The following is a 15,651-nucleotide window of genomic DNA, read 5'->3' as shown; positions in this document are numbered from 1 at the left end:
GGTACATAAATTGTTCTTTTCAAGACGGACAACTTTCTAATTCACAGTCATCAGCTACGACCAACAGGAAGTCGGCTATTTTGATTTGAATATTTAAATTGAGCTCTGATTTAATGCATACTCCTCACAGGAAATGTTCACTATACTCACCAAACTTTGTCTACATGTTGAAAAAACATTGAGGAACTTAAATTGCGAACGGATTTTGGTTAGCTTGAACGGTTTTGTCGTGGTGATTTTTTGAAATGACAGTAAAAAGGGAATCATTAATTGTCTTGTATATTTAAATTGCAGCTTCCAAACACTTAAAAAAAAAAATCGTACAGAGATCAAATCATTCTGAGGACATATGCATAGTTTCATGACTTTACAACACTGTATGATTAAAAGAAAATTAAAAAACTGTCAGGCATCTCAACTCACTCTGTCCCTCTGTTTGAGGAATGTATGTGTGCTGACTGAGTGTGTGTGTGTGTGTGTCTGTGAGTGGGGGATGGGCATGAGCTGAGTGGCAGACACAATGAGAGAGAGAGAGAGACTTAATCATCTCTTTAATCACCAGAAAAAAAAAATATTTTAAATTGTTATTTTTTGTTGCTTTTGCTAACATTGCTGTTTTCATTACAGCTTAAGAAATCTCTTAGGCCTTATCCTTTTCTGACAGTTTCAGGAATTAAAAACAAAATTCTAAAAATACTTATTTGTGCTGCAAATAATAATTTCAATCTCATTTGATACTGATCTATTCCATCCTGTGACATGACATTTATCTTAATTTACATAACCTCATGGATGTAACAGTAAAACTGTTCAGCTCACAGATGAAGACTAAGCTGTAATGCAAGCAGAACTTTCACAAATGCTTATAAGTCATTAAAGGATTTTATAACACTGTAAAATAATGTCTAATTTGTTAACATTAGTAAATGCATTGGTAACACTTTATAATAACTGCACTCATTAGTAAATAGTCAGTTCATGCTTTATAAAGTCTTGTCCCAACTTAAATAGTCATTAATAAGCAGCTTATAAATACAGCTATAAATAGCTTGATCTTGGTTTATAAGCACATTTATTAAAAAGGAGAGTAAAGGGTCAGTTATCTTCCTATGAAAAATAAAAAAATGAAAATAAACAAACAACAACACAGATTGATACAGAACTCAGAAATTTTATTGTGGATTTATGATCAAATCAGCCTGTAAATGAATTCATTCTCCTCCAAGAAGACACAAGTAGTTCACACCAAACTTTTTCAACATGATGCCAATATACTGAAGATGTTAAATTGCGAATGGGTTTAGGATACCTTAAATGGTGTGGCCATACCGATTTATTAAAGTAACATAAAAAAATACAATAGTTATTTTACTATATCTTTAACATTCTTCATTCCAACTCTTCATAATTTTTTATATACGTAGAAGTCATCATTTGAAAGAAGCACAGCAAGTTTCATAGCTTTATCATTTTCAAGAGCCAGCTTAAAATTAAAACTATCATAACATATAAATCAAGCTTGCAATTCTTAGTACCAATAATGGCTATATGATTACTTTTAAATAATTATTGTAGAAACAAGTATGATTTCAATCATTTATAGAAATCTTTCAAAGAAAAATTATATGTATTTTACTGATAAAATGACCCTCACTTAATTAGAATAATATGCTGAAGTATTGTGAAATACTGTGTATTAAGAATAATTCTTTATAGGCTTTATGGACAGATAAGTTTGGAGTGACTCTTGAAGGATCAGCACCACATCCTCTTTTACCACTGTTTAAAGAATTTATCTTACAGAACAGGTGCAAATTAATTTTGGATAGCTTGAATGGTTTTGTCATGGTGATTTTTTGAAATAACAGTAAAAAAGCAACCAGTAAATGTCTTTTATTTTTTTAAGTGCAGCTTCTAAACACTTCAACAAAATGTACACATAGAAGACAAGTCATGCTGAGGAAATATGCATAGTTTCATGACTATACAACACTATATGGATGATAGAAAATTAAAAAACTACCATACATCTGATGTCACTCTGTCCATCTGGGTAATGTGTGTGTGTGTGTGTGTGTGTGTTTGTGTGTTAAGTGTGTGTGTGTTAAGTGTGTGTGCTGAGTTTGTGTGAATGTGTGGGAGAGGGGATGGGCTTGGTGTCAGAGAGAGAGAGAGAGGGAGGGAGACTTAATCATCTCTTTAATCACCAGCAGGAAAAAAAGCAATTTTGTGTTGTTGTTGTTTTTTCATCATTACAGCTTAAGAAATATCTTAGGCCTCAACATCAACTGTTGCTAGCCTACTCCCAAAATTAATAGTCATTAGTAAGCATTTTATAAATACAGCTATAATTAAATTGTTCATGGTTTATATGCACATTTATTTTGAGGAGATTAAAGGCTGTAATCTTCCTAAAAAAAAAAAAAAAATAAATAAATAAAAAAAATAAACAAACACAGAACTCAGAAACATTTATTTCAAGATGCAATAAAAGAAAACTGTACACTATATATATATATATATATATATATATATATATATATACAATTGCATAAGTTTATATTTAATTTTTTTTATCAAGTGTACAGCTAATAATAATAATAATAATAATAATAATAATAATGCATTTTATTTAAGGTGCCTTTCAAACCACTCAAGGTCACCGTACAACAAGTAACAACAGTAACAATATTAAAACAAAAAATAACAGCAAATAACAATGTCAGTAAAAAAACACAATAATATTAGAATAGCACAACATATTGTGGAATACTATATTAAGACTTTATATATAGGCTTTATGAACAGATAGGTTTTGAGAGATTCTTGAAGTACTAGCATCACCTCCTCTTGTACGACGGTTTGAGGAATATATTTTCCAGATAGTACCGCCGCTCCCTATATGCAGAATACGCAGTCTTCGTAGGGCACCAACTCCCAGAGGGGGCACCATCCCAGTAGCTCAAAAAAAATAAAACATGCGCCATTCTCCCATCTGCGCTCGCGACCGCTCGGACATTTGCGGATGAATGTTCGTAATTGATGGATGGACATCTATGCCCGGGTAAAAGACATCAGCAATCCGGCACAGAGAAAAGAAAAATAAAGTAAAAAACAAAACAAAAACAGGCATAAAGTTGGCTTGACATTGGACATTCAAGAGTCTCAAATTTAGGGACCGTCTCTAAAGTTACATGTGATATTGTTATACACTTTTCTAACGTCAGTAGCATTTGAAGAGAATGACTTACAGTCATAAAAACAACTGTAATTGTTAATCTAGGTGACAGCTATAATGCACCATTAAATTGAATGTTTGATATTTATTAAAACAAACTGTAAGTCATATGTAAATTATGCTACTTTTTCACATGGGCTCAAAAGCAAATTAGAAGCTCAATAGCATTTAAGGAGAAAGACTTGCAGTCATAAACCAATTGTAATGTGTTCATTTAGGTGTCAGCTACGATGCACAACTTATACATTTTTTATATATATTAAAATAAAGTGTTACTAAAGTTATATATATTGTTCTGTGTATGTGATTTCAAAGTCTAGACGGGTCGGATTAACCCTTTAACTGCCATATCCCTTTAAATTTGATTGCCAGAGGGTTACTGTAAATGCTTATGCCCGCTGGGCATAGTTTTCCCGATGCCACCGGGGTGGCGTTGCACTGACGGCTTGAGCCCGCCATCGCTGCTTGCAGCTATATTTATTTATTATTATTATTTTTCTTCAAGGTTTCGGGGGCTTTTGGGGCCCTTAACATGCTTAAAAAGTCTTGAAAATTGGCACACACATTGGAACCTGCGGCCATTAGGGCCGGGCAGAGACTGATACACGGGCGTGGCACAGGGGCTCTACAGCGCCCCCTGGAATATGGAGGGCCATATATCATACATACTTGCACATAGACATACGAAACTCGGTACACATATAGAACTCATCAATACAAACAACTTTCGTATTGCATATCATAGGCTCCGCCCAACAGGAAGTTGGCTATTTGGGGTTTATTATTCATATTTGTCGTCAAAGTTGTGGGGGCTTTTGGGGTCCTTAACATACTCAAAAACTCTTGAAAATTTGCGCACACTTTGGAATCTGTGGCCTGAAGGAGCCTGCAGAGGCTGAGACCTGGGCGTGGCACAGGGGCTCTACGGCGCCCCCTGGATCACAGTTATAAATGTTGATGTATAGCTCACACATACTTGCACGTATTAATATGAAACTCAGTACACATATAGATCTCATCGTGCCGAACAACTTTCGTATTGCATATCATAGGCTCCGCCCAACAGGAAGTCAGCTATTTAGAGTTATGTAAAAAGCGCATGCTCTGGAATTTGAAATACTTGTCATAGGTTTTTTACTCGATTGCCGCCAAACTCGGTCAACATGATCTCAAGACACTGGGGATGAAAAATTGCCAGGGGATTTTTGATATCTCAAACGGTTTGCTCGTGGCGAGGCTTTGAAATTATGGCGAGAAATGAGAAACAGGAAGTGTCTAATACCATCCACATACATTTCCTAATTTTAATCAAACTTCATCAGATTATTCATTGTGTGATGTCGATCGCATATATGTGACTATTAGGAGTCAAAGTTATAGCGCCACCAAGTGGCAGCAGGAAGTGTGTCATTTTCAAAATGCTTTGAATTCAGCATCTTATTTTTACTCGATTTGCTTCAAACTTCATCAGAATAATGTTAAAACACAGCCGATATAAATCTGCTGGGGGGATATTGATATCTAAAAATATTGTTGCCGTGGCAACATGTCAAACTGGAATACTTCTCAGGTGATTTTGAGGCATATAACATGCTTAGAATTTCATCAAACTCAGAACACATATCAGTATTAGTGACAGCTAGACACTGGCAAAATTTCATAAGAGGGCGTGGAAGAGGCACTCTATAGCGCCACCTTTTGTCAAAAGTGGGGGGGTTAGTTTTAGCTACAGACACCAAACTCAGTACAAAAATTGTTCTTATCAAGACGGACAACTTTCTAATTCACAGTCATCAGCTACGACCAACAGGAAGTCGGCTATTTTGATTTGAATGTGGATTGTTTTTTACATTTAGCTGTGAATTAATGCATACTGCTCAGAGGAGAGTAACACTATACACACCAAACTTGGTGTACATGTTGAAAAAACATTGAGGAACTTAAATTGTGAATGGGTTTTGGATAGCTTGGATGGTTTTGTCGTGGGGATTTTTTAAAATGACAATAAAGATGGAATTATTAATTTTCCTGCATTTTTAAATTCCAAACACTTCAAAACCTTTTTTCATACAGAAAAAAAGTTATTCTGAGTAAATATGCATAGTTTCATGACTTTACAACACTGTATGGATAACAGAAAATTAAAAAACTGTCAGACATCTCATCTCACTCTGTCCCTCTGTTTGAGTGTGTGTGCTTAGACTTCCATTGTCTGAGAGAAATAGCGCCCCTACAGGTGCAGTTACCGGAATAAAAAAGGGAGGAGACTGTCTTTTGGTTTCGATTTTAAATCGGTTAAAATACAAATAAATACTTGGATTTAATTCACACTGACAAGCTAAACCAACATATATGATTATTATAAGGTCAGGGCTCATTAATAATTGATGTGTGGTCAGTGATACGTGAGAAACACGAGAGATGAATCACCGCTCTGAGCAGGAGCGTGTGGAATGATGAGCTCAGAAAAAAAAACGAGTTTATTCTTGTTTTATAGCTATTAAAAATAAAGTATTGCAGCGATATCACACAATTCACCAATTATCGCACACCAAGAGCTAAATTAAGATGTTTTTGAACTGTTTGTGTGAAAATGAAATATTCGCGGCTGCCTATCTGAAATCACTGCCTCCGATCAGCGCGCACAGTGTCACAAGTTCAAAACAAACAAATTTATTCTTGTTTAAGAGCTTTTCAAAATAAATTATTGCCATAAATGCACACAATACATCCATTATAACACAACACGAGCTAAATGCATGTGTTTGTGACCCGTTTAAGTGCGCAAGACTATTTGAAAGCGCGACTGGCAGAATAACATATCTCTCGAGCTGCAGGATTCTGTCTTTCGTCGTAAGAACGAACACATCACGGACAAGATTATTTCAAAATACATAATAGCTTGGCTAATATAAACGAAAACAGCCACGTGAACATAAACTGTTGAGAAATAAATCTGAAGTGGATCTACTGGATTTTAATATTAAGTGACCGCATATACCAGCTGCTTCTGTCTTCAATTTTAATCTATATAAAAAATTAAACTCATTCATCTTGGCTGCTTTTTTAATGTGTGTACGTATTTATTTATTATTTTGCTCTAACAAGACTTAATCTATATTTAATTAAATCAATTACATTTGATTTTACATTTGATTTGTCCATTTCTGCATCTAAACGCCTAAAAACCTAAAACATGCTCTATTATACTATTGTTAGCAATTTCTTTATCGTCCAATTTATCTGGTGTACACACTTTATTTTCATAATAAACTCGTTTGTTAGATTATACACAGTTATAGTGGTCTATAATAAATATTGACAGGTTTTATTCAAGCTGTTTAGAATGATTGCCATAGGCTAATTTTTAAAAATGTAAATCCCAAAAAAAAAAAAAAAAAATTGTAAATAAATAAAAAACATTGGAAAAGAATAACTTGTACTTTTTTATACATTTTGTATAGTTTCATAGTTTATGCATTATAGTTATAAAAACAGTTTTAGGGATTTTTAAAAATCCTAAAAAACCTTATTTGTGCTGCAAATAATAATTTCAAACTAATTTGATACTGACCTCTGACATCCTGTGACATGATATTTATTTGAATTTACATAATCTCATGGATGTAACAGTAAATCTGTTCAGCTCACAGATCAAGACTAAGCTGTAATGCAAGCAGAACTTTCACAAATGCTTTTAGGTCAATAAAATCATTACAAAACACTTACAAATCATTTAAGGGATTTGATAACACTGTAAAATAATGTCTAATTTGTTAACATTAGCAAATGCATTGATAACACTTTATAATAACTGCACTCATTAGTAAATAGTCAGTTCATGCTTCATAAAGCCTTGTCCCAATATTAATAGTCAGTAGTAAGCAGTTTATAAATACAGCTATAAATAGCTCATTTATTAAAAAGGAGAGTAAAGGGTCAGTTATCTTCCTATGAAAAATAAAAAAATAAAAATAAACAAACAACAACACTGATTGATACAGAACTCAGAAATGTTATTGTGGATTTATGATAAACTCAGCCTGTAAATGAATTCATTCTCCTCCAAGAAGACACAAGTAGTTCACACCAAACTTTTTTAACATGAAGCCATATACTGAAGATGTTAAATTGCGAATGGGTTTAGGATACCTTAAATGGTGTGGCCATAGAGATTTATTAAAGTAACATAAAAAAATACCATAGTTATTTTACTATATCTTTAAAATTTTTAATTCCAACTCTTCATAATTTTTTATATACCTAGAAGTCATCATTTGAAGGAAGCACAGTAAGTTTCATAGCTTTATCATTTTCAAGAGCCAGCATAAAATTAAAACTATCATAACATATAAATCAAGCTGGCAATTCTTAGTACCAATAATGGCCACCAGATGGAGCGATAGGATCACTTTTAAATAATTATTGTAGAAACAAGTATGATTTAAATCATTTATAGAAATCTTTTAAAGAAAAATAATATGAATTTTATGTATTTTACTGATAAAATGACCCTCACTTAATTAGAACAACATGCTGAAGTATTGTGAACTGTATATTAAGAATAATTCTTTATAGGCTTTATGGACAGATAAGTTTTGAGTGACTCTTGAAGGATCAGCACCACATCCTCTTTTACCACTGTTTAAAGAATGTATCTTACAGTACAGGTGCGGATGAATTTTGAATAGCTTGAATGGTTTTGTCGTGGTGATTTTTTGAAATAACAGTAAAAAAGTAACCAGTAAATGTCTTTTATTTTTTTAAGTGCAGCTTCTAAACACTTCAAAAAAATGTACACATAGAAGACAAGTCATTCTGAGGAAATATGCATAGTTTCATGACTATACAACACTATATGGATGATAGAAAATTAAAAAACTATCATACATCTGATGTCACTCTGTCCCTCTGTCACTGTGGGTAATGTGTGTGTGTGTGTGTGTGTGTGTGTGTGTATGTGTGTGTGTGTGTGTGTGTGTTAAGTGAATTAGGTGTGAAACTATCAGGGAGCATTTAGTCTCCAGCGCCAACATTTTACAGAACTGCCACTTTCCTGGAGTCTCAGAATTACTCGGTGTCAGGTTCTGAGAGATCTAAGATTCCAAAAAATGATTTGATTAGAATACCATGAAGTATTGTGAAATACTATATATTAAGACTTTATATATAGGCTTTATGAACAGATTAGAGTGACTCGTGAAGGACCAGCACCACCTCCTCTTGTTCGATGGTTTGAGGAATATATCTTCCAGAATCCAGGATTAAGATTTAGGAGCTCATTTTTATTCCACCTCCTTTCCTGAAAGTCTGTCTTGCAGAATTGACTAAAAATTAATCTTCACATTAATTCCTAATTATTTTGCAATTCTTTTTGTCAGTTCTTCTTGACCTGTTTTTTTTTTTCTTCTTCTTTTCTGACCTCATGACCCAGTCAGCATTTTTGTACAATGGTCAAGTCTTAACTTATCCATTTCTGTATTGCATTTGTGTTTGATATTTCTCATGGGTATTTCATAATTTTCGACTTTGAGTTAAAACAGTTTGAGTTAAAACTCTTTTTTAGCGCATTTCATCTGTAAAAGAAAACAGCCTAATAATTCTGCACATGAATATAAGGAGTTTTTCTCTTACAGCTTTCCTGGACTATTGTATAGCACTCATAAATGATTAAATAAAAAATAATGGTAGTTATTAAGATTGATATGGTTTGGAATTGGTAAAATGTGCTTGGAAAAAAATCACAATAAAACAATGTTTTAATGTTTAAGTTTGGAATATTAACTGACATAAATTAATGCTATATAAATATTGTTCATGTTAACATAATGTTTATAAATGAAATCTTATTGTAAAGTGTTACTAAATATATATATATATGTTTGGGGAATATATATATATATTGTTCTGTGAATGTGATTTTAAAGTCTAGATGATTCGGATTAACCCTTTAACCGCCATATCCTTTAAAACGTCACTGCCAGAGGGATATTGTGAATGCATGTGCCCGCTGGGCACAGTTTACCTGATGCCACCGGGGTGGCGATGGCATTGGTGGCTTGAGCCCGCCATCGCTGCTTGCAGCTATATTTATTATTTATTATTATTATTTTTCTTCAAGGTTTCGGGGGCTTTTGGGGCCCTTAACATGCTTAAAAAGTCTTGAAAATTGGCACACACATTGGAACCTGCGGCCATTAGGGCCGGGCAGAGACTGATACACGGGCGTGGCACAGGGGCTCTACAGCGCCCCCTGGAATATGGAGGGCCATATATCATACATACTTGTACGTAGACGTACGAAACTCGGTACACGTATAGAACTCATCAATACAAACAACTTTCACATTGCATATCATAGGCTCCGCCCAACAGGAAGTTGGCTATTTGGGGTTTATTATTCAAATTTGTCGTCAAAGTTGTGGGGGCTTTTGGGGTCCTTAACATACTCAAAAACTCTTGAAAGTTTGCGCACACTTTGGAATCTGTGGCCTTAAGGAGCCTGCAGAGGCTGGGACCTGGGCGTGGCACAGGGGCTCTACAGCGCCCCCTGGAACACAGTCATAAATGTTGATGTATAGCTCACACATACTTGCACGTATTAATATGAAACTCAGTACACATTTAGATCTCATCGTGCCGAACAACTTGCGTATTGCATGTTATAGGCTCCGCCCAACAGGAAGTCAGCTATTTAGAGTTATGTAAAAAGCTTATGCTCTGGAATTTGAAATACTTGTCATAGGTTTTTTACTCGATTGCCGCCAAACTCGGTCAACATGATCTCAAGACAATGGGGATGAAAAATTGCCAGGGGATTTTTGATATCTCAAACGGTTTGCTCGTGGCGAGGCGTTGAAATTATGGCGAGAAATGAGAAACAGGAAGTGTCTAATACCATCCACATACATTTGCTGATTTTAATCAAACTTCATCAGATTATTCATTGTATGATGTCGATCGCATATATGTGACTATTAGGAGTCAAAGTTATAGCGCCACCAACTGGCAGCAGGAAGTGTGTCATTTTCAAAATGCTTTGTATTCAGCATCTTATTTTTACTCGATTTGCTTCAAACTTCATCAGAATAATGTTAAAACACAGCCGATATAAATCTGCTGGGGGGATATTGATATCTAAAAATATTGTTGCCGTGGCAACATGTCAAACTTGAATACTTCTCAGGTGATTTTAAGGCATATAACATACTTAGAATTTCATGAAATTCAGAACACATATCAGTATTTATGATAACTAGACACTGGCAAAAGTTCATAAGAGGGCGTGGAAGAGGCACTCTATAGCGCCACCTTTTGTCAAAAGTGGGGGGGTTAGTTTTAGCTACAGACACCAAACTCGGTACAAAAATTGTTCTTATCAAGACGGACAACTTTCTAATTCACAGTCATCAGCTACGATCAACAGGAAGTCAGCTATTTTGATTTGAATGTGGATTTTTTTTTACATTTAGCTGTGAATTAATGCATACTGCTCAGAGGAGAGTAACACTATACACACCAAACTTTGTCTACATGATGCCAAAACATTTTAAACAACTTAAATTGCCAAAGGATTTTGGATAGCTTGAACGGTTTTGTCGTGGTGATTTTTTTAAATGACAGTAAAAATGGAATTATTAATTGTCCTGCATTTTTAAATTCCAAACACTTCAAAACCTTTTTTCATACAAAAAAAAAAAAGTCATTCTGAGTAAATATGGATAGTTTCACGACTTTACAACACTGTATGGATAACAGAAAATTAAAAAACTGTCAGACATCTCATCTCACTCTGTCCCTCTGTTTGAGTATTATGTGCTGAGACTGAGTAACCCCAGAGTGCAGTCTGGACGATGGGGCGGGGCGACACTTCGAGGCGGAGCGACACGTGTCGCCCCGCCCATATTTGTTTTCCCCGCCTTTGACATTTTCCTCCGAGCCAGCAGGGGGCAGTTTGCGTTGAAACAAACAGAACGGTGGCAACTACAGCAGCAGAGTAATAACGCTATTCCGTTGATTGCTTGAGGTGAGTAAAAGTTGTTGTGTAAATATCTTATAATATGAAATGCGATGTTCGATCATTTATTTATCCATGGTACGTTCAATTTGAATAATTATTGTTAATAATTGTTATAAATTGCTAGTTTTATTGTTCTTTGTGGATTGTAACAGTACACTCTGTACATGGCTTTAGTTCATAGGTTCGATTTTACAGAGGTATGGCATCACATTTGTCAAGTTATTTGAACAGACATGCATGATTTTTGTGTGTGTATTATTATTATTATTATTATTAATTTATTATTCAGGATGACATGATCAGGAGGTGGTGGTGTTCTGTTCTCCTGGACAGCTTCACTCCGCAAATGTATGTAGCTGTTTGAATGTTGCTACATGAAACATTACTCTGTACTATCTCTAGCAATATACCTACCTATTGACATTTGTTCTTTTAGAGCTCAACCACTGAGGAGAACTTCACCATTCACCATGTCTTCAGGCAGAGTCCAGCAAAGCAGGTTATTTGTGCACATACATTCATTAAGAACTAATAATTACATGTGTGTACATGCAGAGGTATTTTAGTTATTACAGCTACATACTTGTTCAGATGTGAAATTGGTATTATGTACAAGTACTATATTGGTCAGCACTGTGGATTATTTAATATATAGCTATCAGTTAACATCAGCATCAAAGACATTTAAAAACATTTCAGCTTAATTCATTTTCAGCGAGTTTTTTAAATAACTTCTGTTTGCGATCTAATGTGGATTTTGTTCACCATATGAGACAGAAATATTCATATTCAATGTAAAAGATCTTCATGTGGATCATGCATACAAATATATACAAATATATCACTGGATTATTACAATTAATGGCAAAATGAATGTGTGGAAATGTAAACCAATATATCCTACTGACACACAACAGCAAAAGATATAAATAATTGGCTTAAAACTGTTTTTTTTTTTCAATGTGAAAATACTAACATGCCTAATACTTCTGCACAGTACTGTATATATTAACATTTTATTAGTGTTATTATAAAAGAATGAGTATGCAGTTGTGACAACAATCTATAGTTTTTAATGAGAGTTTTAAAGCACGGTTGTCTGTAGTCAGTGTTTATATAATGTTTAATAACTTTTATATACATGTATAAATAAACCTATGTATGTTTTTGATTCAACAGCTTCCCCTGGAAATCCTCAGGGAAGTTATTTTGTCGGCGAGTGACTCTGCATATTTGACACTTTCTCTGGTTTGCAGATGGTTTAGGGATGTGCTCCGAAGTTTTTCAGAAAGTGGCATAGTTTGCCTGGCTAGACAGTAAGATTTCCCCGTTTAATGCTCATTCTCCAATTGAATTTTGTAGTAGAAGGCTGTTAAACTTTTTTTGTATTATTATTATTATCTTTCATGTATTTTGTCTTAACACTATAAGTTGTGGCCAACTGGAAGAATTGTCCTCCTGTCTCCTGACAGGAACGAGTTCAGACGGATGTACAGCATCAGGGAATGCTTGCAGTGCAGAGCCCTTTTCAAGTTTAACCCACCAGGGTACAGGGAAGAGACCGGCGTGGTGATCTTCTGATACAGATGGATCTCTCAAATCAGAAGGTTACAATGACCACAATAACCAAGCGGGAAGTTATAGGTTAGTTCTCAAGGAGATTGTCTGTTCCTTTTACTGAATATTTTCGGGTCGAAGCATGATTTAAACAGTTACAGCACATTCACACGCAATCGCTTTCCCAATAATGCATTCAAACAAATGTAATCTTACAGTGTTACTTCATCTGTATCTGACTTTGAATGAGCAGAAATCTGTAAGAAATGCATTGATCTGTAGATAAAATAAAAATGTACTGTTATTTTCATCACAAACAAAATTTGCACAGCAGAATACAGTAATTATACCTTTTCAATTTCAATTTCAATTATACCAATTGAATTTTGTAGTAGAAGGCTGTTAAACTTTTTTTGTATTATTATTATTATTATCTTTCATGTATTTTGTCTTTACACTATAAGTTGTGGCCAACTGGAAGAATTGTCCTCCTGTCTCCTGACCGGAACGAGTTCAGACGGATGTACAGCATCAGGGAACGCTTGCAGTGCAGAGCCCTTTTCAAGTTTAACCCCCCAGGGTACAGGGAAGAGACCGGCGTGGTGATCTTCTGGGCTTTTGTTTACACAGGATTTTGTTCCAAGGACTGTTTTTTTTTTTTTTTTTTTTTTTTTTTTTTTTGCGGCATGAAACACATTTGTGTGTTAAGTTCATTGAAGGGAAATAGAGAATGGACTGAGATCAACTGGTTTTGATGTATTAATTGATTTCATTTAAAGTTAAACTTTGCAGTGTATAATGTTTTAATAAAAAAGCTATGGAAAACACGTCCATGACAACAGGTTTCAGTCATTTACATCAGTCTATCATTCTTTAAGGTTTCTCATATTTGATGATAACATCATTTGCTATGCATTGCTCATAATGGATTCTTAATTTAGTTGTGACAGGATTGTAAGGATTAATGAGGTTTTCAGTAGTGCAGTTCAGAAAACAAATAACAGAAAGTAACAAGTGTTTTTGGGCAAGTTCTTTAGAACCTGTATAGTTCCTTCCTTGCAAAAAGTAACCATGGATATATTGTAGTAAAAATATTTTTGGCATATTAATTACTGTGAGCTGTAATTATAAAAACACCATAGTTTTACTATAGTTACTGTAGCAGAACCATGGTAAATTTTCGTAGGGGCCAAGGGAATGTTCAGAATATTTTTGGTGACGTTCAGAGACTGGTGACAATTTGTTACACACACACACACACACACACACACACACACACACACACACACACACACACACACATACATACATACATATATATATATATACATATACATATATATATATATATATATATATATATATATATATATATATATATGTATGTATATATAATTTGAATATATAAATCAAGGTACTCCATGACTATCTACATAACCATACTTCGCATAATATTGCCGTATCATTTTCAAACCAGCGAGTAATGCCGAGGTAGCGTCTACAGCCGTTGAGGGAGTAGACCATTTATTTCTATTCTGTTCGTCGTAATCCAAAACTCTTTGTATTTATACGGGATGTTGTGGAAATGCAACAATAAATGCAAAAACACAACATTTATATTCACTTTTTAATTTATATTAAAAGTTCATTCATCTGAGTGTCTACTTCCGCATTCCAATCCTGCTAATAGCGTCATAATTCTCTATACCAATAAACTGTAAAATCGTCACTCATCTGTACACCAATAAACTAATCTTAATCATAAACCAATAACCGCTGAGGTGGGCGGGGCGACACGTGTCGCTCCGCCCCAACGTGTCGCCCCGCCCCATCGTCCAGACTGCACTCTGGGATACTTGCTGAGACTTACATTGTCTGAGAGAAAATGCGCCCCTACAGGTTCAATTCCTTAAAGGGAAATTCGACTGAAAGGGAGGAGACTCTCTTTTAGTTTCATTTTTAAATCGGTTAAAATACAAAATAATACTTGGATTTAATTCACACTGACAAGCTAAACCAACATATATGATTATTACCGGGTCAGGGCTCATTAATAATTGATGTGTGGTCAGTGATACGTGAGAAACACGAGAGATGAATCACCGCTCTGAGCAAGAGCGTGTGGAATGACGAGCTCAGAAAAACGAGTTTATTTTTGTTTTATAGCTTTAACAAATAAAATATTAAAGCGATATCACACAATTCACCAATTAGAGCACACCAAGAGCTAAATTCAGATGTTTTTGAACTGTTTGTGTGAAAATGAAATATTCGCGGCTGCCTAACTGAAATCACCGCCTCCGATCAGCGCTTACAGTGTCACAAGTTCAAAACAAACGAATTTATTCTTGTTTAAGAGCTTTTTCAAATAAAATATTGCCATAAATGCACACAATACACCCATTATAACACAAGAGCTAAATGCAGGTGTTTGTGACCCGTTTAAGTGTGCAAGACTACTTGAAAACGCGACTGGCAGAATAACATATCTCTCGAGCTGCAGGATTCTGCCTTCGTCGTACGAACGAACACATCACGGACAAGATTATTTCAAAATACACAATTGCTTGGCGAATATAAACGAAAACAGCCACGTGAACATAAACTGTTGAGAAATAAATCTGAAGTGGATCTACTGGATTTTAATATTAAGTGACCGCATATACCAGCTGCTTCTGTCTTCAATTTTAATCTATATAAAAAATTAAACTCATTCATCTTGGCTACTTTTTTAATATGTGTACGTATTTATTTATTATTTTGCTCTAACAAGACTTAATCTATATTTAATTAAATCAATTACATTTTATTTTACATTTGATTTGTCCATTTCTGC

The 15,651-nt window shown here is 34.6% G+C and overlaps 2 long non-coding RNA genes across 2 annotated transcripts in view; one reads left to right on the top strand and one right to left on the bottom strand.

The window, feature by feature from the left end:
* LOC128017538 (uncharacterized) overlaps nucleotides 1-15,651 on the bottom strand; it is an 89,561-nt gene that overhangs the window by 56,239 nt on the left and 17,671 nt on the right. The window lies entirely within an intron of this gene.
* On the top strand, nucleotides 11,057-13,106 carry LOC128016967 (uncharacterized). The gene is made up of 5 exons (XR_008184339.1): nucleotides 11,057-11,264; nucleotides 11,548-11,606; nucleotides 11,695-11,757; nucleotides 12,438-12,574; nucleotides 12,690-13,106. It is a non-coding gene; the product is annotated as an uncharacterized LOC128016967 (long non-coding RNA).

This window comes from Carassius gibelio, chromosome A1, assembly GCF_023724105.1.
Source record: "Carassius gibelio isolate Cgi1373 ecotype wild population from Czech Republic chromosome A1, carGib1.2-hapl.c, whole genome shotgun sequence".
Lineage (NCBI taxonomy): Eukaryota > Metazoa > Chordata > Actinopteri > Cypriniformes > Cyprinidae > Carassius > Carassius gibelio.
The sequence above is the reverse complement of the archived record's forward strand: the minus strand, read 5'-3'. Positions and strand labels throughout refer to the sequence as shown.